The sequence below is a fragment of the Scylla paramamosain genome, chromosome 47 (genome assembly GCF_035594125.1).
Source record: "Scylla paramamosain isolate STU-SP2022 chromosome 47, ASM3559412v1, whole genome shotgun sequence".
Taxonomy (NCBI): Eukaryota; Metazoa; Arthropoda; class Malacostraca; order Decapoda; family Portunidae; genus Scylla; species Scylla paramamosain.
The window spans coordinates 3,582,501-3,590,000 of record NC_087197.1 but is presented as its reverse complement, the minus strand read 5'-3'; the positions used below and the strand labels follow the sequence as shown (position 1 = coordinate 3,590,000).

General features: G+C 40.4%; 1 protein-coding gene across 3 annotated transcripts in view; it reads left to right on the top strand.

Annotated features, from left to right (window-relative positions):
• Positions 1–7,500, top strand: part of LOC135095058 (trichohyalin-like) — a 55,010-nt gene that overhangs the window by 23,570 nt on the left and 23,940 nt on the right. For 2 of the 3 annotated variants that reach the window (XM_063995704.1, XM_063995703.1), the window contains exon 1: positions 7,168–7,308. The exons of the other annotated variant lie outside the window; for it this stretch is intronic. The gene's annotated coding sequence lies outside the window, so the exon portion shown is untranslated. Of the gene's footprint in view, positions 1–7,167; positions 7,309–7,500 lie in introns of those variants that run through there. 3 annotated transcript variants of the gene reach the window in all.

The window sequence follows — 7,500 nt, the reverse complement described above, 5'->3', positions numbered from 1 at the left end:
TAACTCACTTCATATACGGGACAGCCAGACGCACCAGTGACTGTACAGACAAAGCTTGACTAAACAAAGAAGAAAATGTTATTACGACGAGTTGGACTGTGAAGATGTTAAAAAATGTTTGTAACATGTTTGACTTATGCTGGCTGTGTTGTCAACAGGTAATCATTGAATGCTGAAATATATTATTACATTAAGCAGGAAAAACTGTGGCGAACACGATAGTGTGATCAGAATGCTGATGAGCCTCCACATACTGAAAACACAGCGCCATTTACACCAACATGTCACTCGCCGCAACCACCACGGCGGCGTCACACTTGGCATGGCGTGTGTAGGCGCAGGCGGGCTCCGTATGACCAGGTCTGCGACGCGTCTAAAAATTACAATCCCCAGCCGCTGGGGAAGGTCCTTCAAGTTGCTCCGCAGCTTAAAGCACCTATTATTATTATTATTATTATTATTATTATTATTATTATTATTATTATTATTATTTGGCTCTCTTCTTCTTCTTCTTCTTTTTCTTCTTCTTCTTCTTCTTCTTCTTCTTCTTCTTCTTCTTCTTCTTCTTCTTCTTCTTCTTCTTTAATTCTATGCAAATTAGTGAAAGTGGTAAAATAATTGTAGTAGTAGTAGTAGTAGTAGTAGTAGTAGTACTAGTAAAATTCTTCTTTTTTTAATCTCTCCTTTCATATTCACCCCCCCCCACCACCACCACCACCTAAACTTATTCTTATAGCTACTCCTCAAACCGTTCTCTTTGAAGTAATCTCCTCCTCTTCATCCTCCTCCTCCTCCTCCTCCTCCTCCTCCTCCTCCTCCTCCTCACGTTTTCTTCGTATCTTGTGAAACCTGGGATTCCTAAATTATTTGAGGCCGGAAGTCACACACAGGTAACACACACACACACACACACACACACACACACACAGATAAGGCATGAGGTAAATAAATCTATGAATAAATGAGTGTATACAGAGATGAATAACGAAGTGAATGGTACAGCTGATTAGGTTTGGGCAAGTGGTAATCATAGTAATAGTAGTAGTAGTTGTAGTAGTAGCAGTAGCAGTAGTAGTAGTAGTAGTAAAAATAATAATAATAATGATAATGATAGATGAATTATATAGTGAAACATACACACACACACACACACACACACACACACACACACACACACACAGAGAGAGAGAGAGAGAGAGAGAGAGAGAGAGAGAGAGAGAGAGAGAGAGAGAGAGACAGGTCAGTTCTTTGACTACAATAACACCTGTTGGAATTTCACAAGAGGAGGAGGAGGAGAAGGAGGAGGGAGGGAGGGAGGGAAATTTCACAACCACATCTATTTCAACTTGTTTATAATAATAATGAGGGCTGACCAGTAACATCAGGGGGACGTCCAGTGTCACCCGGCGGATATCCAGTGATGGTGACGGGGGTAATGGGGACATTGAGAAAAGCGTAATAATTAGGTCAGGCTGGGTTAGGTTACGTCAGGTTAGGTTAGATTAGGTTAGGTCTCGTTAGGTTAGATTAGGTTAGGTTAGATTAGGTTAGTTTTGATCAAGTTAGCTCAGGTTTGGTTAGGTCTAGTAAGGTTAGGTTAATTTAAGTCAGATTTGGTTAGGTTATGTCAGGTTAGGTTAGAACACAAGAACATAAGAAATAAGGGAAGCTGCAAGAAGCCACCAGGCCTACACGTGGCAGTCCCTCTATGAAATATGCCTACCTCTTTCCACCTATCATCCCCATCCATAAACCTGTCTAATCTTGTCTTAAAGCTCCCTAATGACTCAGCACTAACAACATGATTACTGAGTCCCTTCCACTCATCTACCACTCTGTTTGAGAACCAATTTCTTCCTTTCTCTTTTTAAACTTAAATTTTTCAAGCTTGAACCCGTTATTTCTTGTTCTACCCTGGTTGCTGATCCTAAGAATTTTGCTTACATCCCCCTTGTTATAACCCTTATACCACTTGAAGACTTCTGTCAGGTCCCCTCTTAACCTACGTCTCTCTAAAGAATGTAAATTTAACAGCTTCAGTCTCGCCTCGTAAGGAATACTCCTCATCCCCTGTATCCTTTGAGTCATTCTCCTCTGTACTGAGTCTAATAGAACTATATCTTTCCTGTAATGTGGGGACCAGAACTGCACAGCGTAGTGTAGATGAGGTCTGACCAGCGCCAAGTATAACTTTAATATTACTTCCGGCCTCCTACTTTTAACACTCCTAAAAATTAATCCTAGTACCCTATTTGCCCTGTTTCTGGCCTCTATGCATTGTTTCCCTAGACGGAGTTCAGAGCTAACTATAACTCCTAAATCTTTCTCGTACCCTGTACCTACCAGTGTGTCGTTGTTTATTGTGTACCTACTGTGTGGGTCAGGTCAGATCAGGTCAGGTTAGATTAGGTTCTACTGTAACCTAACCTAACTTAACCTAACCCAACTTGATCTAACGTAACCTAACCTAACTTAATCTAACCTAACCTAACCTAACTTAATCTGACGTAACCTAACCAAATCTAACCTAATCCAACTAGGAAAAAAAAAGATGAATAAAATTAAACAAAATAATAAAATAATAATAATAATAATAATAATAATAATAATAATAATAACGACAACAAGCAATTACTTACCTGTTATATGCATGACATTGAGTGTGAGTGTGTGTGTGTGTGTGTGTGTGTGTGTGTGTGTGTGTGTGTGTGTGTGTGTGTGTGTGTGTGTGTGTGTGTGTGTGTGTGTGTGTGTGACGGTGGGGCTGGGGGGGATGGGGAGGGGCGTGACGAAACTTGTGACAGTGATGAATTAACCTTTGTGACGGTGACTTGTTTGGGGAGGCGGGGGGTGGGGAGGGAGTAGAGGGAAAGGGGGGTAGGGAGAGACACAGAGATTATTGGGAGGGAGGAAGAAAAAAGTGCAAAAAAGTAGTATAGGAAGGAAGCAGGGAGGAGGAGGAGGAGGAGGAGGAGGAGGAGGAGGAGGAGGAGGAGGAGGAGGAGGAGGAGGAATAAAGCAGAGGGAAATAACGAGTGATATATGAGAGGGAAAAAGGGGGAAGGGGGGAGGGAATGAAACAAAAGAGGAGGAAAGAATGAAGCTTTTGTGATAAATCCTTGGTGTTGAGCAGAGAGAGAGAGAGAGAGAGAGAGAGAGACGAACGGAATGAATTAAAGGGAGGGATAAGAAAACACGGAAGATAAACAGGTAAGAAGGAAGGAAAGGGGTCATGAAAGGAAGGAGAGACGAAAGGAGAGATACGATAAGAAGAAGGAAGAAGAGAGGAAGAAAGAGGAACTGGTGAGAGAGAGAGGACGAGAGTTACAAAAATAAAAATACACACACACACACACACACACACACACACACACACACACACACACACACACACACACACACACACACACACACACACACACACCTGTATACAGCACACCTGTCTGTTAGCACCTGTCATCCCTATCCATAAATTTCTCCAGCCATCTTCCCAAGCTCTACTGACTCATCACTAACAACCTGCTCATCACTAACAACCTGATTACTGAGTTCATTCCCGTCTATTCCAGTCCGTCCTGGCCATCCACCACTGTCTGTGAACCAGTCCCTTCCTGTTTATTTGTTATTATCATTATTTTTAACCTAACAACCTCGAATCCGTTATCTCTTGTAAGGAATTTTGTTTCTCACACTTCTTATACCCAACAGGACACTTCAGAGAGAGAGAGAGAGAGAGAGAGGGGGGGGGGGAAACACAACTTACATTCGCTTCAATACATCCCAGGGTTTCCTCAATACAATGTTGACTGACGTTGAGGGAATTTCCCCTAAACCACACACACCCACTCCTCCACCCCTCCACCTCACCTCTCCACCCCTCCACCTCCCACCCCCTCCGCACCTCCACCCAGTCCTCAGCAGCCCATATCCAGCAAGGAGACGTGTGTATTTCATGCTTGTGACTGGTGCAGGAGGAAGAGGAAGAGGAGGAAGAGGAGGAGGAGGAAGAGGAGGAGGAGGAGATGGATTGCAAAAGGTGACAAACAGCAGCAGATCTTTAGACCCCTGTAAGATTTTTGGGAATAAGGGAAGAAGGAAAGATGATTTAGAAGAATAAGAGTGAGAGGGAAATAAATGAAGATGTTTTAGTGAAATGGAGAACAGTAAGATAAATTAAACGATTGAAGGAATAAGGAGGTGAAATGAATACGGAAGAACAAAGTGGGATAATTAGAAAGTAGGAGAAAGAAGGACAGATGATAGAGGAGAATAAGAAAATGAAAGAGAAAGAGGAAAAGATGATAAAGAAAAATAAGAAAGGTAGACAAATAAGAAAAGACGATTTAGAAGAATAAGAGAAGGAAAAAAAAGGAAGGAAAGATGATTAAGAAGAATAAGGAAGTAAGAGAAAGAAAGAAGGAAAGATGATTTAAAAGAATAAGAGAAAAAGAAAGAAACACAAGGCAATTTAAAAGAATAGGAAGATGAGAGAAAGAAAGAACAGTGATTTTGAAGAATAAGAGGAAAAAAAAAGAAGGATGAGACAAATTTAAAACGATAACGGAGAGAGAGATAGAAAAAAAAACAAGAAAGAGAAAGAAGAATAAGAAGAAAAAAAGAAGGATGAGACAATTTAAAACGATAACGGAGAGAAATAAAAAAAATACAAGATAAGACAGAAAAAGAAAGAAAGAAAGAATAATTTAGAAGAACAAGAAAAAAAAAAGCAGGAATGAAAATTTAAAACAATAACAGAAAAAAAATAAAAGATCAGAGAGAAAAAGAAAAATCAGACAAAATACCTGAATTATATACCTGTTAATTGGCTGCCAGGTGGGGCTCAGAGGCCTTAGGAACCCTGCCCACACCCTGCGTACACCCTAGGACCTTTTAATTCCACCTGCAGCCTCCCTCACCTTCCTTCTCCCTGTAGCTCTCGGCCCGCCCTTCACACAACCCTTTGCTCTCCCGCCACGAATGTTTTCAAAGGGCACAGAGAAGGAGGGGGATGAAAAACAAGACAGGGAGGAGTAAGAAGGATCAGGACGAATAAGAAGAAGGAGGAGGAGGAGGAGGAAGAGATTATATATATATATATATTTTTTTTTTTTATTTGCGAAGAAAAGGAAAAAAGAGGAAATTTAGAAAGGAAAAAAGAGAAAGGTATGGAATGAAGGAGAGAGAGAGAGAGAGAGAGAGAGAGAGAGAGAGAGAGAGAGAGAGAGAAATAAGGAGGGCGAGGACAGGGTGAAGGAGGAGGAGGAGGAGGAAGACGAATGAACAAACAGAGGGCAACCATGTGTTCTTGTAACGACCTAAACTTTTCCTTATGACTTCCTGAGACACACACACACACACACACACACACACACACACACACACACACACACACACACACACACACACACACACACACACACACACACACACACACACACACACACACACACACACACACACACACACACACACGTTTCCCCTTGTTCCACTTTTTCCCCTTCCTCCCCTTCCTCCTCCTCCTCCTCCTCCTCCTCCTCCTCCTTTAATTTTCTATTTATTCATGTTTCATCATAATTTTTGTCGTTCTTTCTTTTCTTTCTTTCTTTCTTTCTTTCTTTCTTTCTTTCTTTCCTTCCTTCCTTCCTTCCTTCCTTCCTTCCTTCCTTCCTTCCTTCCTTCCTTCCTTCCTTCCTTCCTTCCTTCCTTCCTTCCTTCCTTCCTTCCTTCTTCTTCTTCTTCTTCTTCTTCTTCTTCTTCTTCTTCTTCTTCTTCTTCTTCTTCTTCTTCTTCTTCTTCTTCTTCCAAGAGAGTAAACAAGAAGGAATAAGGAAAATGTAGAGAAAAAGAGGATAAAGAGTAGAAAATACAACAGGAGGAAGAAGAAGAAGAAAGAAGAAGAAGAAAAGGATGAAAACTTAACAAATCATACTCAATTTCATACAAGAAAAAGAAAGAAAGGGGTGAATGAAAAGGAAAGATAGAAAGAGAGAAGGAAAAAAATGAAGAAAGAAGGAAATCAAAGATAAAAAACATCAAACAAAGGAAAATCACAAGAATTATTTTCCTTCTCCCTCTCTCCCTTTACTCTCCCTCTCTCTCTCTCTCTCTCTCTCTCTCTCTCTCTCTCTCTCTCTCTCTCTCTCTCTCTCTCTCTCTCTCTCTCTCTCTCTCTCTTGCTTCAGTGACTCTTAATGAAGCAAAACAAAGCCGCTTCAATAAAAATGTTTCTTGCTTCATTTTTTTGCTGGTTGTTCATCTTCATTTTTCTTTTCCCCTGATTGCCAAAAAATTCACCCGGCAGAAAATGTGTACACGGCGCTCTCTCTCTCTCTCTCTCTCTCTCTCTCTCTCTCTCTCTCTCTCTCTCTCTCTCTCTCTCTCTCTCTCTCTCTCTCTCTCTCTCTCTCTCTCTCTCTCTCTGTGGGGATGTTTATGTGTTGTTGTTTGTGTTCTTGTTGTTGTTTACCTTCTTTTTCTTTTTCTTTTTCTTTTTCTTTTCTTTCTCTTTCTTTTCTTTCTTTCTTTTCCGTTTTTCTCTTCTTTTCCTTTTCCTCTTCTTTTCCTTTTCCTTGTTGTTCTTTGTCTTATTATTATTATTTTATCATTATTGTTATATTTATTATTATTATTGTTATTATTATTATTATTATTATTATTATTATTATTATTATTATTATTATTATTATTATTATTACTACTACTACTACTACTACTACTACTACTACTACTACTACTACTACTACTACTACTAATACTAATACTACTACTACTACTACTACTGCTGCTGCTGCTGCTGCTGCTGCTACTGCTACTACTACTACTACTACTACTACTACTACTACTACTACTACTACTATTACTATTACTATTACTACTAATACTACTACCACCACCACCCAACACACACACACACACACACACACACTCAAATTAACCTCCATAACAGTCCTTGACAGAGAGAAAGAGAGAGAGAGAGAGAGAGAGAGAGAGAGAGAGAGAGAGAGAGAGAGAGAGAGAGAGAGAGAGAGAGAGAGAGAGAGAGAGAGAGAGAGGAAAATTTGTAAACCTTTTTCTATTGCCACCTCCTCCCCATCCTCCTCCTCCTCCTCCTCCTCCTCCTCCTCCAGCTACTGAAGGGTGGTTCCTCACAGTATAAAGGGCGCCTCCTCCGTCTCTTCCTTAGCATTCCCTCGCCTTCTGCTCTCCTGAAGGTTTCTGTCTGTCTGTCGCTCTGCTGACGGCGATCAACAACAACAACAACAACAACAACTATTACCTCTTCGATAACTCCAATAACATCATGAGCGGGTAACAGAGAGAGAGAGAGAGAGAGAGAGAGAGAGAGAGAGAGAGAGAGAGAGAGAGAGAGAATTTATTGTGTTATTTGTTCTAAGTATATTGTTTTTTTTTTTTTTTTTGTTTCTTTTCAACATTCCTATCGTTTTTTTTTTCTATCTCATCTATCTCTTCTAACTTTTTTTTTCTTATTATTTTCATTTT